This window comes from Sphaeramia orbicularis, chromosome 16 (genome assembly GCF_902148855.1).
Source record: "Sphaeramia orbicularis chromosome 16, fSphaOr1.1, whole genome shotgun sequence".
Taxonomy (NCBI): domain Eukaryota; kingdom Metazoa; phylum Chordata; class Actinopteri; order Kurtiformes; family Apogonidae; genus Sphaeramia; species Sphaeramia orbicularis.
The window spans coordinates 4,010,097-4,029,939 of record NC_043972.1 but is presented as its reverse complement, the minus strand read 5'-3'; the positions used below and the strand labels follow the sequence as shown (position 1 = coordinate 4,029,939).

At 36.0% G+C, this 19,843-nt stretch overlaps 1 protein-coding gene and 1 long non-coding RNA gene across 2 annotated transcripts in view; both read left to right on the top strand.

Moving 5' to 3' along the window:
- Positions 1-19,843, top strand: part of gask1a (golgi associated kinase 1A) — a 78,130-nt gene that overhangs the window by 14,845 nt on the left and 43,442 nt on the right. The gene's annotated exons all lie outside the window — the stretch shown is intronic.
- On the top strand, positions 323-18,955 carry LOC115436434 (uncharacterized). Its single transcript, XR_003937816.1, has 4 exons — positions 323-332; positions 2,439-2,446; positions 7,569-7,573; positions 18,804-18,955. It is a non-coding gene; the product is annotated as an uncharacterized LOC115436434 (long non-coding RNA).

Sequence of the window (19,843 nt, the reverse complement as noted above, 5' to 3'; positions counted from 1 at the left end):
GGGTAGCACATTCTACAGTCAGTAAAACATCTAAGTAATTAGGACTGAAACAACAATTAACTCTGTTTTATGGAACCATTTAAGGATTGTAATGGTGCTAATGGGTAGTATAGATCCAGCAAATTAATAATTGATTAATAATAAACCTGTGTACACAAAGCTTTCTGCATCATGAGCAGAGCTGCTACTGGGTATAAAATAATCGTCCACATAGTTTCACACATTGAGTCATTTATGTTATAAAAGCCAAATGGCCTCTGTGTGCGTGCTTGTGTGCATGTGTGTGTGTGTCTCGGGATTCACACAAAATCCAGAAAGAGGTGACTGCTGCAGTTTGGTGTACTCATGTATTTTTGGTTAAGGAACAGACTAGTGAAAACGGCAAGTTGATAGGACCAACATTTTTGAAGATATTAGTGATTTTGGAATGCAATAGCTGTATAATCACGTTGCTTTGCCCAGAACACTTTGGCGGTGCAGGGCTCAAAATTAACTTTTTGACCTAGGAGCACTGTGCTCCTAACCCTAAAAAGTTAGGAGCACAGGCTAAAATCTAGGCGCACCACTATTATATAAAAAATTTGGAGAACAAGCAAAACTCTTGGCCATACCAAGTAATATTCCTATATGTATTTAAGCAATGTTAACAACCTAGAATAAAGTATTTGAATAGAGTATGAAAGAAAAAGCTTACATTGACACAGGTGCAAAACAATTGTCAATGTGTGGTATATACTTTAGTTGGTTCTTGGAGAAGAAAGACGAATCACACCATTATTTGCAACAACCAACTTTTTTATTTCATGGCCTAAAGGCCCTTAGTCACTGTGGTCTACACCATGCCTGAAGTCAAGTCAAACTTTTGACGAATCATGTACACGTCTGGATACCGCTTGTTGTTTATTCATTAGCCCCTCGATTCGCTGGTTACGGTCAGCTGATCGTGTAGCAAGTTGATTCGCACAACATGATCATCTGACTTGCAGGATACATTACGTCATGGGAAAATACTTGGAACAACGCCAGCGCTACTAACCGGGTTTGGCGGGAGATTGTTTCAAACGTCGGTGGAGTTATTTGATCCCTTTGTTTATGCCGCCTGCGCACGCGAGGGGGCGGGGACTAGATTTTCCGCTTCAGTCAGCGGGGCATGGAGCTTGTTTATTTCCAGCTGACGAGTTATTTCTGCAGCCATTATTCTAGGCGCACGTATTAATTTTCGCTCATTTTTATATTGGCGCACCGTGCGATCGTAATCTCAAAAACAGTCGCACTACCGAAATTCTCAGGTGCATGCGACCGTAATTCAGTCGCAGTCACGAGCCCTGCGGTGACTGCTGGACAAATGCGGTACAGCATGCACTAATACACAACAGCATAAAAACTGTCATGTCTAGAACCTGTGGATCCCCATACACAGAAGATGGAACTAACATACGAAATGACTGTTTATGTGTCAGCGTCTAAACACAAGTGTTTTAGGTCAAAGCACAGCTGAGCAATAAGGACCAAAATCATTTTATAATGATTTTTGATAATCATAATGTTTAATTTTAATTTTACTTCTCATTCTATATTTATATAAAGATTTATATAAACACTAAATTTCTTTTTTTTTTTTTCATAAATATATATTTCATTTTTCACCTGTTTGTGGTTTTCTCTACCTGTCTTTTCTCTGCACTTGGTTGTTTGTTGCTGCTGGTAACTGTGAAATTTCCCCATGGTGGGATAAATAAAGTCTTACCTTACCTTACCTTACCTTACCTTACCTTACCTTATCTTATCTTATCTTATATAATGATGATTAATAATGTTTTATATTTTGATTCTCATGCAGATAAAGTTTTATTTGTAAGACAAATACATACCAGATGTCGTTATGTTACACAAACTACTGCAGGTTAAAGTGGTCCAACACTATGTCCTGTGGATTATTAAATATAGTTTGATTAAAGATGCCAAATGTATATTTTCAGCATTGGATGGAAGTTAACACTGCCTGCCTTTTAATTGGATTATCAGTATTCTTCAGTATATGTGCAAGAATGAAACAATTAATTAATTGATTCTCTAATAAATATAGTTAGGATAAAGATATCATAACATTTACATTTTTTTAATATGCTAATGAAGACATTCATTTTCCAGCGAAATGTGTTTCTAGGGAAGACTTCGATATACATGAGCAGTATGAAACTGAAATGTAGAAAATGTGATTTTTTTTTTTCCCCATTATTTTTATTATCTCATAAATCAGATAACTTTATGTCTTTTAGAAAAAATAGTTATGAACCACAGTAACATTACAATATGAAAAATAAATTGTGCAAATGTCATTTTTGTTTTGTTTTGCAGTTGCCAGCATGCTGTAATTTATCAAATATTCAAATGTAGATCGTTGTTTCCAGAAGTTAAATACATCTTGTTTCTTACAGCAGTTCCTGTAATTTCTTGCATCAATGATGACTAGTCAAAAAATACTGACTTATTGAACTTATTGAACACATCTTTTTCTGAACCACACATTTTTATAGTAAAACCAGTAACAGTGCATTTCCAAAGACTCAGTATCAGAAACTAATGAGGATATAAAGCTGAAGTCGTGTCTGGTGTTTACAAGGACTTATGATATTATTTTTTGAAAACATGAAGTAAATCAGAGGTGGTCAGTGAAGCAGATATACCTCAGTCCTCACTCCATATAATTTAAAACCATGTCTGTGAGACGAAGGGAGTGAGAAAATGAAAATACTGGATTCTACTGCTAGGAGCTTAAAAAACCGGAACATATTTTGAACTGAATGTTCATTGAACTTTGAGTCATTTATCACATCCCACGTAGAACAAGTTGTGATTCACTGAATGTATTTAATGTACTGCCCAGTGCTTGGTCAAAGGAGTGTGAAGCAGTTTTTTTTAATTCAGAAAGTGATTAAAACGGTAATTAATCATTAATAAGAGCAGATCTTTATTTAAGGGTCAAATCCTCTTCTTTAGATCGTGGAAGCAGAATATCTTACCACATTAGATTTAACACTTGGTTAAACTGATACAGTAAATAAAGTGTATATTTTATTCACTATCTTCTTTGTGTAATTCTACCCCTCAGTTGTTTCATACTCATGGTTCAATAAGCACCTTTTTCAGACCAAAATTAACAATTACGTTGGTGAATTTGTTATGTCTTCAGTGCAGTTCAGTGGTGTTAATGTGTGTGAACTGGACTGACCTGCAACACAGTGTGAAACTAGATGCATTTATTCAGCTGAGATAATTCAAAGCTCCACTGGCCTTGACTTCTCCTTATTATTAGTGTTTAGAGTGAAGAGCCAATGTATTGGATTGTATAAATACGAACTGAATTTATTTATAGTAACAGTTCGGGGGATTTTGTTTTCATGTATATGTGTAAGTTTTCTTGTTTTCTTGGAATCTGTTTTATTTAAACTGAACTGAACTGATTTATGTGACCACTAGAGGGAGTAGTGAGTCAGAAAAAACTTTGTGGGTGGAAAAAGTCGATGATAAAAGTTAAAAGCACTGTTGTTGTTTTCACCACTGGACACAGCCCTAAATGAAAAGACTGGAGTTTTAGTTAGTTTAGTTTTATTTTGATCGCATAGAATCATCAGATAACAAAGAACCATACAACATAGTCAAGCAAAATTTTTCGGCAGACAAAAAGGAGTGGGAAGAAGTATAACTTATTGACTCCCACCCCCTTTTTACAAACTAGTAATTAAATCAATTCCGCTTCCTTTGCTTTAACACACTTTTTTTTCTGTATATTTTTACAGTGACTCTAAACATCCATACTAGAGCCCCACCGATTAATCGGCCAGCTGATTAATCAGCCAGCTGATTAATCGGCTGGCTGATTAATTGGGCCGATTATAGTGTATCACCAATTAATGAACATCGGCCAATATGTAGCCGATGTAGCCGATATATTAACTTTCTTGCTGCGCGGAGATTCTGTCACTCGCTGCTCCTGTGTGTGTGTGTGTGTGTGTGTGTGTGTGTTGCCCGGAGAATAAGAGGAACTTTAAAGTGTTAGTTTCACTTTCACTCCTGCTCGGACAATGACGCTATCACCCCCACACACACACAATCCCCCCCACCCCTCCCACCCCGCTCGTGCGCTCTGACAAGGATGGACTGCTTATCCACCCCCCCACCCCCACTCCGACCCCCCACCCTGGCAAAAGTCATGGTCCGCTACCATGCTCTCTGACAAGGATGGACCGGTAACCCCCCCCCCCCCCCCCAAAAAAAAAAATCATGGCCCCCCCCCTCGTCTTATGAAGCATTCACCCCCCCGCACACACTCATGTCTGTGCACTTCCTGTCTCCCCCCACAGTTTCATTCTGTGACAGGCTTGGGTGTTAATAGTGTAGGGGAGACTGGGGTCAGTTGTAACTCTTGCAGTTGCTCCAATCAGGAACAACTTAGTTCCTCTTAATTCACTCTGCACATGCTCAGTTTAGTCCTTAGTCCACATAAGAAGTTGTAGTGCCATGAGGCAGACATATCAAAATTTGTGAGTGAAAACATAATTGTGTGCTCAGTCATATTTTTTGCTCTAATTCTTTTTGTGATTGCATAGTTTGCATTTGAAAGTTGTGTAAATTATATTTGTGAGATAAACAAAGATTTATGCAACTGTTTATCCACCTGTCCCCAATTATCTAATATAAGATTACACTGGGTTACAAAAAAATGTTTTTTGCAAGTTGTCTAGGTTTTTTCAACTGAATTAGGACCATTTTGCACCGCTAAATCCAAAAATGACATCTGTTTTTCTCAGTCAGGTCAGGTTTTTTTGCTAATTTGATTTTGAAAAATTTGATCTCTCATAAAATTGATTACATTTTTGTGACTTTAGCCGTTGATTTTTTATGTAGTTCTCACCCAAAATAGGTTTTAAGAGAAAAAAAATCATTTTCACAAGCACACTTTATGAAACTTGTGACTTGATTCCTGTTAGGTACAATGGTGTATTCAGTGCAGATGTAGCAGAATACGTCAGGCTTATTTTTGCAAGATCTTCTAGTCGAAGCCATTTCATTCACCTGTAATATTAAAAAAAACAATCATAAATTGGCAAAAGTCAAATTTTCAGAACTCGTTTATTGCAAGAAATATGAAAGAATTTTGTATCATATGATGTGAAAATGCCCATAAATGTAAGCAAAAATGTTCAAAAGCTAATATGTAGCATAGTTCAGAAAGTTGACCTGATTGAGCAAAATTAATGTGATTTTTGGATTCAGCACACCAAAATTATCCTAAATCAGCTCAAAAACTTAAACAATAAATTTGTTGTTGACCAGTGTAATTACATCCTGTGTAGATCAGTGTTCTTACTTCATATATCAGTTATCGGCCAATATCGGATATCGGCTGATATATTGGATATCGTCTTTTTTTAGTCCCCAATATCAGTATCGGCATCGGCCCCAAAAATCCCATATCGGTCGGGCTCTAATCCATACAAACCATTCACATACGATTTTCAGTCACCTCACACACAATCAGATTTGCATAATCAGTCTTTTTTAATATGAACTGTAATGTTTAAATGCACTTTACATATTTACTACTAATACAATCATTAATAAACGTGATAATATTTTCTAATCATGATAGTCTGTATTAAGTAATAACAATAATATCTTATTTTATGCATTCTTCAATATTCTAACTAGATATCCACTTATTCAGATAATATTCTATATTTTGTTATTATACTGGATTTATACATCCCCTTAAATGCAGAAACTGAAGAAGACATTTTTTCTTCCAGATTATTCCACAGATGTACCCCTCTAACAGAGGTACACTGGCTTTGTATGTTTGTTTGTTCTACACTTAATTTTCTTGAAGATTTCAGTTCCCCTTAAATTATAGTGTTAGTTCCTAATCCCTGCTTACTTTGTTACATCTATAACTAGTTACGTCACGACATTTGCACATATAAGGTGAAGACTTCTGATGAACATTCTCCGTGTACGACATAATTGTTTATCAGCAGCGGTGGTTGTAGTAAAAACTGAAAATATGTCCAAACTTTGAGCCGATTACTTAAAATGTTCAGTTGTTGGTTGAACGGGACAGAAAGCACAGCCAACAACATGGAGGGGGCGGGGCCTGAAGTGGCTCATGTGCATTTAAAGGCCCAGCGCTTAAAATGACCTTTCTGGTGTCATTACTCAGAAATAGTGTTGAAGATGGACCTGTGGAGTTGAATTAATGCAGAATTCAGACCCAAGCAGAGCATTAACAGTTTATGTAGACCACAGGGAAATGTCTTAAATGCATAATTCCATTTAAAAAAAAGTAAAAATGTCACTCCTTTATTACGTTTGAAATTCCCCCTATAAATCCTGGGTTGTGGTTATGAGTACGTTCCTAAAATCCTTGAGCTCTTCTCAGAGTCTTTGCATGTTCTGGGTCAATATCAGCTCCTGCCTTGTTCTAATTACAGTATCAATCTGATTATGTCATCAACTTGTATTGCTGTATCTGCACTTTCTAATTCCATCCCTTCTTACACTCACAGGGATAATCTGTGATTTTCTATGTGATGTTTTTAGGCTTGGTTAGTCACTTTGTTTTTTTGGTTTTTTTTTGAAGTTGGAAAAACTCACCAGAAGCAAATCCATCAGATCAGAGTCAAATTAATATTGCAAGCAGCTTTTTTATGTTGTAAAACTAATCTGGAGGGGATCAGACACCTAAAAGTGATAAATTATTCTCTTTTTTTCTGTCTTGGTTCAGGCTGTGTGATAGCAGGCCTTTAGATTACACCTTGGCTGGGCCGACTAACGGTGTGCCCAAATTCAATGTCCCCAAATTAGTGTCCCCAAATTAAAAATAAAAAAAGGCCAGAGCAGAGTGTAAACGAAAGTATTGACTCACTCGCCCCTGCTTTTTTCCTCCCGTAAAACACATCGGTTATAATATACAAGGCTTGTTCATAACGACAGAGAAAACATTGACAACAACACATATGTACCGAACAGGAAAGCACAAGTATTCATGCTTCCCGCAGAAGTCATATTTTGTGATAACGTTAGCACAAACACAGAATCCAAATGCAGAACTCCGACAACAAAAGTTAGTTCCAAAAGGTTTATTGTTCACACACACACACAGGTGAAAAAATATAATGAGTGACAGAATCTTGAGGATAATGGTTGGGGATTTTCTCCTCAGATTCGTCCTCCGGATCGAGGGCAGCAGCCCGTCTCCCCGAGCGGTGTTAGGAGTCTTTTCCCCGACTGGGGAAAAGCAAAGGGAGGTCAGGGACGGAAACAGGTCATATACAGGCAGGCTAACAATCGAGCAACAGGACATAAGGACTAGGCAAACTCACGTGCCGGTAGTCAGGGCGAGAAGGTCAAAACCAGATCAGATGAGGCAGACAAAAACCGACAGAGATCAGGCAGAAGACGAAAAACCGAGGAATCCAAAACAGGTCAAAAAACAGGCAAACAAACGAGGTCAAGTACGCTGGTCTGAACTACTGGAGTTACAAACTGGCGACTGACAAGGGGAAAAGACAGGGTTTAAATACACAAAAGGGAGGGAAGACAACTAGACACAGGTGAAGCAAATTAGGGTGGAGACAGGTAATCAGGACAGAGGTCAGGATGAGCGGGGAACAGGAAGTAAAGACGACAGACAAGACACATGAGGGAAAACTTAACAAAATAAAACAGGAAGTGACACACAAAACATAAAAGACAGACAAGACCAGACTATTGTCTGGCAGCAGGTATGACATATTTGCGCCGTTTGATTGGTCTAAATCACCCGTTTCGGCCAATGAGAGGTGATGAGAGCTTGGAGATTGACTCGTACGTTGTACGCCAAAGGTTTTCTCTCAACAACCATGCCTCGTGGGCGACCTATAAGTTCAGGCCGCTCACATAACAAACGCAGTGAAACATATGACATATGAATTATCTGCCTGCATGCAGTCCTGTGATTTTGGAATTAAAATCAGCTGGCCATATGCTGATCAATACTTCTGGAAATTAGACTTGTGGAATCCATGTCTTCATACTCTTGAATATATCTGAAATAGTCTGAGAAAACAGGAATTACTGTTGAAAAATCTAATCCCGCACCCACCCCCTCCGCCGATTCCAGCATCTGATGTGCCCAAATTAAGGTAATCTAAAGCCCTGGATAGGGATTAAGATCATAAAATATAATTACATACATACATCAGCATTCACTCATCATAACAGTCACATTATTATAAATAGTCCGTCTAGTTAAAGCTGTTGAAATTATTACTAAAAACAGATGTTATTAGAGCTGTAAAGAAGATACTTCCACACTTATATGTTTTGTTTTTAAAATGGTATATAAATACTAAATGTCCATTTACACAGACTCTCTAGAAATGTTTCAGAAATAGCCGTTGTTTATTCTAAGATTAATGAAATACATGTTATATGAAGAGACAGCTGATAATTAAAGACACGTCAAGAACTCCAGCAGCACTTATTAGATGTATAAATAATGGAAGGTCTATATTTAGAGTGAAATAAAGTTATCTTATTTAACCCATAAAGACCCAAACATCCATCACTGACCAAAACCATCTGAACTATTTAATACCTTTTAATCCACTAATCCTATCAATACATGTCAATAATTGGTGTAAAATACAGTTTGTCATCTTTTCATGGTCATCAGATATGACCCATTTGGACATTCAGAGACTCCGTAGTTACCGTGGAAACACGTCATCTTCTTCAACATTGTTTCACCAGTAAAACCCACGGAGTTGGATCAATGACAGTGGAAGGAAATGCTTGGTTTATGTTCAGTTAATGATGGATTTGACTGAAAAAGTCACTTTTTCCTCAGTTTTCTCTGCTTTTAATTTAAAAACCATCAACTTTAATCTGAGTTTTTATGAACATACATCATCAGTGAATTAAATACAGGAAAAAACCTGATTCAGACTGATAAAATACAAAATACAAAGGATAATATTATAAATAAATGGTGATAAATCACTTAAGGAAGGTTAGATATAGAGGAAATTTTATTTGGGAACTGACATAAAAGTGGTGCTGGGTCTTTTTGGGTCAATTTCTCTAAGATTTAATCTGTCATTAAATTAAGCAACAAGTGCAGTCATAAACTTCCAATTCCATGTCCACACTAACGTGGATATTATTGTAAACAGATATTATCTTAATCTGTTTTACTAAATGTGTGTCCACAAAACTAACTCCAAACTGGTCCAAACCCTCAAACAGACCACAGTATGTGTTGTCAAACCTGTGGACACTGTGAAAACCTAAAACACTGTATATGTGTTTTAGGGATGTAACGATATGACAATTTCATATCATGGTTATTGTGACCAAAATTATCAGTTATCATTATTATCGTGGTATTATTGAAATTGTGCTCAGACTGTTCAAAAAGTACTAATACACACACTGAATTAATTTAACCAAGTTGTATTTTGAAAAAAAAAAAAAAAAAAAAAAAAAATTGGTACAATGTACCTTCTGTTGCAGAAACATTCAAATATTAACCCTTAGTGGTCTGAGCCTATTTTGTCCATTTTTCAGTCCTTCTGATTTGGCCTTTATATACTATATAAACAAATGTTTACTATATCCATGTTTGGGATCTGTTTTTTCAGCACAACTTCATCTATATCATCATCTGTCTATTATTTTTTTCACTTTAACCTGCTGTATCAACATAAAAGGACAAAAAACACAAAAAAATATAAAATCCGATTTGAGAAATGCATATAATTTTTTGCATAAATAGCACAAAGATGGTTAACGAACCTTTTCAAAGACTTTAAAAGTGAATATTGGTTCCAAATATTAGGTGTAGAAAATTAAAATTGTAATAAATTAAAACTATACTCAAATATTTGACATAAAAGCAGATCTTTACATAGGCGTTTTCCCCTAAAAGTGCAGTAATCAAACAGGGTTATCGTGAGAATTAGAATTTAAGTGGTAATACTAACTGTCTGCAATTTTACCATTTTTATCATTACACTGGGTTACAAAAAAATGTTTTTTGCAAGTTGTTGAGGTTTTTTCCAACTGAATTAGGACCATTTTGCACCGCTAAATCCAAAAATGACATCTGTTTTTCTCAATCAGGTCAGGTTTTTTTGCGAATTTGATTTTGAAAAATTTGATCTTCTCACAAAATATAATAATTAATACCAAAATAAGATTGGTAAGCACACTTTATGAAACTTGTGACTTGATTCCTGTTAGGTCCAATGGTGTATTCACCGCAGATGGAGCAGAATACGTCAGGCTTATTTTTGCAAGATCTTCTAGTCGAAGCCATTTCATTCACCTGTAATATTAAAAAAAACATTAATCATAAATTGGCAAAAGTAAAATCTTCACAACTCGTTTATTGCAAGAAATATGAAAGAATTTTGTATCATATGATGTGAAAATGCCCATAAATGTAAGCAAAAAGGTTCAAAAGCCAATATGTAGCATAGTTCAGAAAGTTGACCTGATTGAGCAAAATGAATGTGATTTTTGGATTCAGCACCAAAATGATCCTAAATCAGCTCAAAAAACTGAAACAATACATTTGTTGTTGACCAGTGTTATCATTATACCAGTAATCATTACATCCCTAATGTGTTTACAAGAGGAGCAAATGCAGACAAAGATAACTGTTTTACAAAATATCCTTATCAGTGTGGACGGGGCAGAAGTTCATTAATAGTAAACTGAAGAGATTTACACTTTTATTAAGGTTTAATTCTTTATTAGGAGAAAAATGTAAGAATAAAGCTAATATTTTACCTCTAATTTAATCCACTTTAATGATTAAATCCAAACATTTATCGTGCTTAAGTGAGAAGAACACGTTACCAGAGTCACTCTTAAACTGTCAGTTATGGACATTTATTACAGGACATTGTGGTGCATTAATAATACAGCTGAACGTGGACGTATTAGGAGGGAATCTGCCGCCTTGTCAGAGCTACACCAAGCATTAAAAAACAAAGAAGAGCTCACTACGCTGCTCATTATTGAAACAATGTAATGCAGAAAAGATCCTGACTGTCGATGGTCAGGTTTAGTTTGCGTAATTAGATGTCAGATAATTAATTTCTGACTGATGAAAAAGTAAAAGGGTTCCAGCGGGGCAGAACTGGACGCCTTATTTCAACATAATGGTTAAACCTTAATGAGCAGTAGAAGCATGTGTCTGTGTGCGTTTCAGTGTGCATATGGGTGTGTGTGTCCACGGTTTGTGTCCTGTCAGTTCAATTAAAAATCCAATACAGCTCTGGTTGTCTGGATGTCTGCGTATGAGCCGGTCTGGGTGGATGTGTGCGTGCATCCATGCATTTCCATTTTGGGTGGAGGTCAATTATAAGGTGTCAGCTGCTAATGATTCTGCCAGAGGTGTTGTTTGTGCGTTAAACGGCCAAAGGCTGGTGAAGATACAGCACGTTAAGCAACATTACGGATGGATGGATGGATGGATGGATGGATAGATAGATAGATAGATAGATAGATAGATAGATAGATAGATAGATAGATAGATAGATAGATAGATAGATAGATAGATAGATAGATAGATAGATAGATAGATAGATAGAACGACGAATAGAACGATAGAACGATAGAACGATAGATAGATAGATAGATAGAACGACAGACAGACAGATAAGTAGAATGATAGATAGAATGATAGAATGACAAATAGAACGATAGAACGATAGATAGAACGATAGATAGAACGATAGATAGATAGATAGATAGATAGATAGATAGATAGATAGATAGATAGATAGATAGATAGATAGATAGATAGATAGATAGATAGATAGATAGATAGATAGATAGATAGAAACAATAACAAATGTCATAATATACATTTATATTGTGGTAAATATCATTGCATCGGTTAGTTTTGTTTGAATTGTTACCTTTTCTTCTAAAATGCCTCAGAGATGTTTTTTACTTCATTTCTCTCAACATTAATTGTGTTTTTGTTTTGTTTTTCATCCATGATTATGATTTTAAATCTTCTATCTTGAATGTTCATATCTAGATATCAATACGATAACGATATATCTTTTAGCCCTAGAGTCGATGCAGGAGTCTCATTTTGTCTCAGATTACAGTTAGGGGTGTTAGAAAATATCGGTTCTGCAATATATCGCGATATTTCATTTCACAATACTGTATCGATATTAAAAAGTACTGTATTGATATTTTTAGGTATTTATTCAAATGCAGATATTGTCGAGGTTCATTTTAGTTTTTTGTTTATCTTTTTTGTTTATATCTTATTTGTTATTATGTAACACTGTTTTATTAAATAATGGTTATTTGAAGCATCCTAAAAGCACTTTTTACCGTCTGAAAGGCAGTTAGTAGTTCCTTTGTTGGGACTGAACTAAAATAATGTTCTGGTGTTAGTTATGAACTAATAGAATATGAACATTTGAACAGGATCTGAAACTGTAATGTCTGTTAAACGTAATTTCAGTTTTAACAGAGGAAAATTTTGTGTTATAGCATTAGATCCTGTTGTGATCAAATAAGAATGTGTTTAGTATTTGTGCAGATTTCAGTGTAATTCAGTTCTTCCAGGAAATAATCATTTAAAAAAAGAAACAAACAAAAAAATTGCCTTTTTAACAGTATCATGATATATCGTATTGTGATCCTAGTATTGTGATTTCCGTCGTGTTGCCAGATTCTTGCCAATACACACCCCTAATTACAATATGCTGGAAATTGTGCCTAATGATACTAAATCATCTCATGCTCTGCAAATGCTCCAGTTGATAAGCTTTGACAAACATGACACACACAGGTATATAAATGGATTTATCGGAGGAGTTTTCAGTTCTTAATAGTTAAAATAAGCGTGTCTTTGACTAAAAAAAGACTACACAGAGGTTTTAAATGAAATAAATGTAAGAAAAGCATCATATCTGTCTTTTTTTATATATCAGGTGTTTGTTTTTATTGACGTACATTGCCAGTGATAGACTAACGTCGGGTTGCAGAGGAAGTAACGCTGAAGCAAATTAAAAGAAACTCTATGAAGTTACTGCATCGAGCCAAACAACACAAGATGAAAGAACAAAGATGTCACTGCCAGTTATTTTTCTATACAATAAACATTGTCTTTGATCAGTGTGTGTGTGTGTGTGTGTGTGTGTGTGTGTGTGTGTGAGCCACAGTGGAGCTCAGTCAGTTCATCTCATCACTGAGCTGATGTTGCTTCAGAATCAATCAACGTGAAGTTACAACCACAGACATCTACATATGAAATCAGATGATTGACAGATTCTTTTATTTTTATGTCATGCACACATATAGACAACCCCGACAGGATCAGAACACACCAAAAGTACAGTCAACCATTTCATCTTATTTGAAGATTACGGGTTATTTTATAGCTCATTCACAGGTGAAATATTGTATCTTCTCTCAGTCGTGGCAAATAAAGTCTGTGCAACTCAAGGTTTTCACAGACATCCAGTCAAGAGAAATATATATATATATATATATATATATATATATATATACTTCATATCAGCATTAGAACTGCAGTATTTTTGCACATTTTTAAGAGACTACATGTAGTGCTGCAACGAATTGCTTAAATTGATCCAAATCGATTCTTGAACGAATTGGCAACGAATTCAGCAGTTGATTCGTTGGGTCTTGAGCACATAACAGAGGAAAACACAGAGGAACATGGCTGAGGCTTTGGATGCCGGGCAGCCCCGTTTGGTTGAAATGTAGTTGGCTGTTTATTTATATAACAAAATTTAAATATGGAGAAAAAAAGGGCCAAAATCCTACGGTGCAGTAAGTCTCAGGCAAACTGTGGCCACCGGGAACATAATGTAAACGTAGCTTAAGATAGCCTACATGTCGTGATTACGTTAACCCGCTAGCTAGTTAGACACTATTGTCGTAATTATAACGTTTTTCTCCGTCTCCGTTCTCCGCTGGGTGGCCTGAGGATATAGGCTCGAAGTTGTTAAAATTTCATGTAAACTCCGAAGTAAAAGAGAGGCATAGAAGCCGGGAGTCAGTCAAAGTTAAGTTTCAGTTTCAGTTTCACACCAGTTACGGTTGTTGCGGCACTTATAGAACGCACCCCCACGTATAAACCTCCCATCCCCCTTCTTTTCTTTTGTGTTTATCCAATAAATCGATTAGTTGTTAAAATAATCTATAGATTAATTGATTTTTAAAATTGTTAGGTGCAGCCCTAGTTACATGTAATATTTCTACATTCAAGTCTTTAAAAATAACCTTACATTATCATTAGTGTTTAGATTAAAGAGCTGTGAAGTTTTGCCAAAGATGCTATTGTATTGTATTGCAGAGATGTGAACTGAATTATTTGCCAGCGACACTCTAAGGATGTATGTGACCACTAGAGGGAGTAGTGAGTCACTTAATCATAACTTTTGGAGTTGGTGAAAGTAACGTGGTGATAAAAGGTGGAAGTGCTGTTGTTTTTTCACCACTGGACACAGCTTTAAATGAAAAGAATGGAGTTTGATGCTGAAATATCAGTGTTTCTTCTATTTATTTATTTTTATTTTGTTTTGAACATGCCAAGAAAATAAGACAAAACAAAGCAAATTAAGACATAGACAAAATAACATTTAAATGGACAGAATCCATCTTCAAGCACATTCATTCATTCTTTCATTCATTTTCTGAACCTGCTTTATCCTCACTAGGGTCACGGGGGTCACTTGGAGCCTATCCCAGCTACATAGGTGCGAAGGCGGGGTTCACCCTGGACAAGTCGCCAGTTCATCGCAGGGCTGAACATATAGAGACAAACAATCACTCTCACATTCACACCTATGGGCAACTTAGATTAACCAATTAACCTATTAGTGCATGTGTTTGGATGGTGGGAGGAAGCCGGAGTACCAGAGAGAACCCACGCAGACACGAGGAGAACATGCAAACTCCACACAGAAAGGTCCCACACCCACTGGTGTTGGAATCGAACCCAGGACCTTCTTGCTGTGAGGCACGAGTGCTAACCACTGCACCACCGTGTCGCCCAATGAGGCTTTTTTTTTTTTTTTTAACTTTATTTCGAACATGCAAAGAAAATAAGACAAAACATTATGAAACTTATGATGGTGCAAAGTTATTATGGGATGATATTATCTTTGCTAATTTTCCGTTTGTTGATCCACGGTTCAGACTAAACTGTGACAGTTCTGACCTTGTTTATTTGATTTGAAACAGATCTTTAGTTCAGCTACTGACAACACAAACCGTACAGAAAACAGAGGTGATTAGTGGTTTTACTGTGGCTGTTTTTCAGTCTATAAACAGAGCTAAGCTAACATAATATAATATAATGTATTGCTATAATGCTATAATGCTATAATGTAAACTATCAGCTGATGCAGCACATGAAGATTATAAAACGGTGTTATTATGAGCAATGATACCATAATACAGATGTGTGTAAACAATGAGCCTTATACTTTATTCAGTGAGTGATGCAGTCTGTGGATATATAGTGTTGATTTGTTAGTTTTGGTCCTAAATGTGTTCTGGTACCAGACTGCCCCCTGCTGGTGAGAGTTTGGAATACTACATAGAACCAATTGAAATGAAAACCCTGAGGTTTTAGAGTGATTTAAAAGCCCTGAGGACAGATTCCAATGAAAACCTTAAATTGTGTCGAAGGAGTTTACGAGTCATTTTCCCAAAAAAATTAAAATAAAAAATATTCCACAGAGTAATTTTATCCGTGTGCTTTCATCCAGGTTGAGCAGCTGAGTTTGCATTCGTAGTGCGAGTCACAATCCCCCACTTTCACAGTTATTTACCACCTTCTGTACAGAGGCGCAGTGACAACATGGCCCTGCCCTGCATCACATGACACATTCACAGCTCCACAACCAAAATGATTTAAAGGCTGTAACCGTACATTAAATGTATACTCGCTGTAGCACTGAAGGAAATTCATCTAGTCTTATTAGTAGTTTGTCATTTGCTCTCATATGTTTACATCCATATAATAAACTGCAACTACTCTGAGAAAAGTAATACAGTGGCTGTTTACATGAGCGTATATGGAGCTTTACACAAAAACCCTGTTTACACCCCTGGATATAAGATTGGTATTATCCAGAGAAAATGGTGTTTGACTTCTGCTTCAAGGAAAAGGGAAGTGTTCCAGTAGTTTTAATGAAGCTCAGTGTGCAAATAACTTCACCGTATAAATGTAGGACCTGTGTGGAATAATTAACCAGCCTGTTGTGGTTAGAAAACAAGGAAAGTTTGTGTAGTTGAATACTGGCAAATGTGGTTGATTTTCAAGGAGAAGCTGCTCTTACACCTGAGCTCGCTGTGTAAATGTATTTCTTTTCAGCTCTGGTTTTCGGCAGGAGCATTGTTCAACGTTTCAGTGTTATTTTCACACCTCTCCCCCTCAGTGTTCAGCTCGCTCCAGCACTGCTGAAACCTGTCACTGATTTTACAACCTCCAGTAGTGTTTTGTCTTGCTTTGTTCTGTCCATACAATGAGTTTGGATTTGTATTTAACACCTGTCTACATTGTGTGAGCCTAATTATGGATAATCCATAAAGAGAGCGGCGTGGTGTTAGCGCCGCTAGACAAAATGTTTCTCCCTTTTATTATTCCAGCAGTAGGAGTTTCATAAAAAAAAAAAATATCATTCACCATTTGATTCACCATGTTTACAATTACAAGGAGACAATAGGCTTTTGTTGGGATGTTGAAAAGCAGAATGACTGGTTTTGATTGACTCATTTTTTTGTTGTCCTGCAAATAACGCCCTCAAACCTTCATTGGTTTTTCACCAGACGTAAAAAAAAAAAAAAAAAAACATAATTGTAATGGTCAAAATATTACATTATAATATCACTGGTACCTTTATGGCACAGGTGTTAAACATGCGGCCCAGGGGCCAAATCCGGCCCACCAAAGGGTCCAGTCTGGCCCCTGGAATGAATTTGTGAAATGCAAAAATTGCACTGAAGATATTAACAATTAATGGTGTCAGAATCATTTTAATTCAGGTTCCACATACAGACACATACAGTCCAATTAGATTTCAAGTGGGTCAGAACCAGTAAAATATTCTCATAATAACCTATAAATAATGACAACAACAAATTCTCTCTTTGTTTTTTAGGTGTAAAAAAAGTAAAATTACATGAAAATGTTTACATTGCCAAACTATACTTTTACAAAAAAACGTCAGTAACCTGAAAAAATATGAACAAACTGAAATGTCTTAAGGAAAGTAAATGCAATTTGACCAATATTCTGCCTGTTACTAAATGTTTTGTGCAATTGTAACGCACATGTGTTAATGATAAACTGATAAACCGAGGCAGAATATTGTTCAAATTGCACTTGTTTTTCTTGAGACAATTCAAGTTGTTCATGTTATTCACATTTTTAAGGAAACTTTGTAGATGTAAACCTGATCAGAATAGAATTTTACTTTTTTCACTGGTGTTATTTTACTGGTCCGGCCCACTGGAGATCAAATTGGGGTGAATGTGGAACTGAACTAAAAAGAGTTTGACACCCCTGCTTTATGGTTTGTTCCAAAATGAAATACTGCTTATTTTATTCTAATCAGTTACAGAAAAACAGTGAATTTCTCACCTAAGTCTTCAAAGGTGTTGTTCAATCTGACTGAATCCACCTTTTAATACCAATACTTAAAAAAACCCCACAATATAATGGTATGGTATAGTATGCTTTTATGTGTACCGGGACAGCGCACAACAATACATTGACCTAGACAGAGTCAGAGGAAAGATGCTTGGTGCCAGGTTGGAGCATTAATGCTAATTTACACCTGTAGTCCCTGGACAGGTTGATGGTTAAAAATACATAAATAATGACAGAGTTTGGTGTTTGTAAATTATGAGACCAATTCATAAATTAGCACAGAACAAGGTTACATATGTGTCACATCAGTCAAACAGTTCCTCTAAAATCGTTCACACATCCTTTCTAACATTCTCCATGCACACTCCCTCACTCTCCCGCTCTCTACAGGACATTTCAACATATACAAGTATATCACATCGAATCAATGTGAAATATGATCAGACAAACGCTGTAACATACAAATACTTATATGTCTTTGCTGTTTTGGTCGGTTATATGGTGTGGAAATACTGTTTTTGGGTTTGTGTGTCTATGTCGTAGGTTATTTTTATGAGTAATGTGCTGTATTCTAGTGGCTGTACAGATCTATCTATCTATCTATCTATCTATCTATCTATCTATCTATCTATCTATCTATCTATCTATCTATCTATCTATCTATCTATCTATCTATCTATCTATCTATCTATCTATCTATCTATCCATCCATCCATCCATCCATCCATCCATCCATCCATCCATCTACACTACTGGAATCAAGATGAAAGATAGGAAATAAACAGAATAGACTACTGGGAATAATTTCCTACAAGTTCATGGCACAAATATAAAAATCTAGGGTGTAAATGTAGGTCAGTGATTCTGATTCTTTACGCCTTGTTGGTCTTGATGACACACCACTGCTCAGATCATTTTATTATAAAACCACTGGTTCCTTCATGGTTTATTCCCAAATAAAACACTGCTTATTTTCTTCTAAGTTTTGTAAAGTAACTGCAGCAAAAAAACACATCCTGAATCCCCATGTTCCACATGTGACATCAATTGCAATTCAGAATTATTATATTATTATATCCAACTGGGTCTTAAAAAGTCTTCAAAGTCTTGAATATCCAAATCTGCATTTAGTATCTTAACAAAGTCTTTAAAAGGTATTAAATTTTCTATGGCAGGTCTTAATTTATGTTGCCATAAACGTGTTTGCTGTATTGTGTTTAAATGTGTCCAAGCTGCAAAGAAAGTAACGTTAGTCAACTCAGTTCTACCCATTCCAACCCGACAATTTACACTGAAATTAGAAACCAGTTATTGCTAACTTTGCAGCCCCCGGTGAGAAATGTGTGGGAGAAAGGCGTTGGAGTAAATAAATACATACAGTACATACTAAATTCTAGGACTCACACATTTTTGCCAGTGAATGAAATAGGCTGTGAAAAAAGCATTAGTCTGTTCTAAGTAGTCTTAAAAAGTCTTAAATTTAACTTGCAGAAACATTTAGGAACCCTGAGATATACACACACACACATATATATATAATATATAATTTGCCAGATGTCATGTAAAGGTCATCTTCATGCTTAGGCTTTTGTTTTTTTTTTTAATTATCTTTTTATTGGAAAGGCAAATGTCCTTTACATACATTAATTACAGCCTTAATCATTAATAAAAATAAGAAAATATACATATATACCTATATATATACTGAACAAAAATATAAATGCACGACTTTTGTTTCTGCTCCCATTTTTCATAAGCTGAACTCAAAGATCTAAAACTTTTTCTGTGTACACACAAGGTTTATTTCTCTCAAATATTGTTCACAAATCTGTCTAAATTTGTGTTAGTGAACACTTCTTCTTTGCTGAGATAATCCATCCACCTCACAGCTGTGGCATATCAAGATGCTGATTAGACAGCAGGATTATTGCACAGGTGTGCCTTAGGCTGGCCACAATAAAAGGCCACTCCAAAATGTGCAGTTTTATCACACAGCACAATACCACAGATGTCACAAGTTTTGAGGGAATATGCACTGGTCATGCTGACTTCAGGAATCTGCACCAGAGCTTTTGCCTGTGAGTTGAATGTTCATTTCTCTACCATAAGCCATCTCCAAAGCTGTTTCAGAGAATT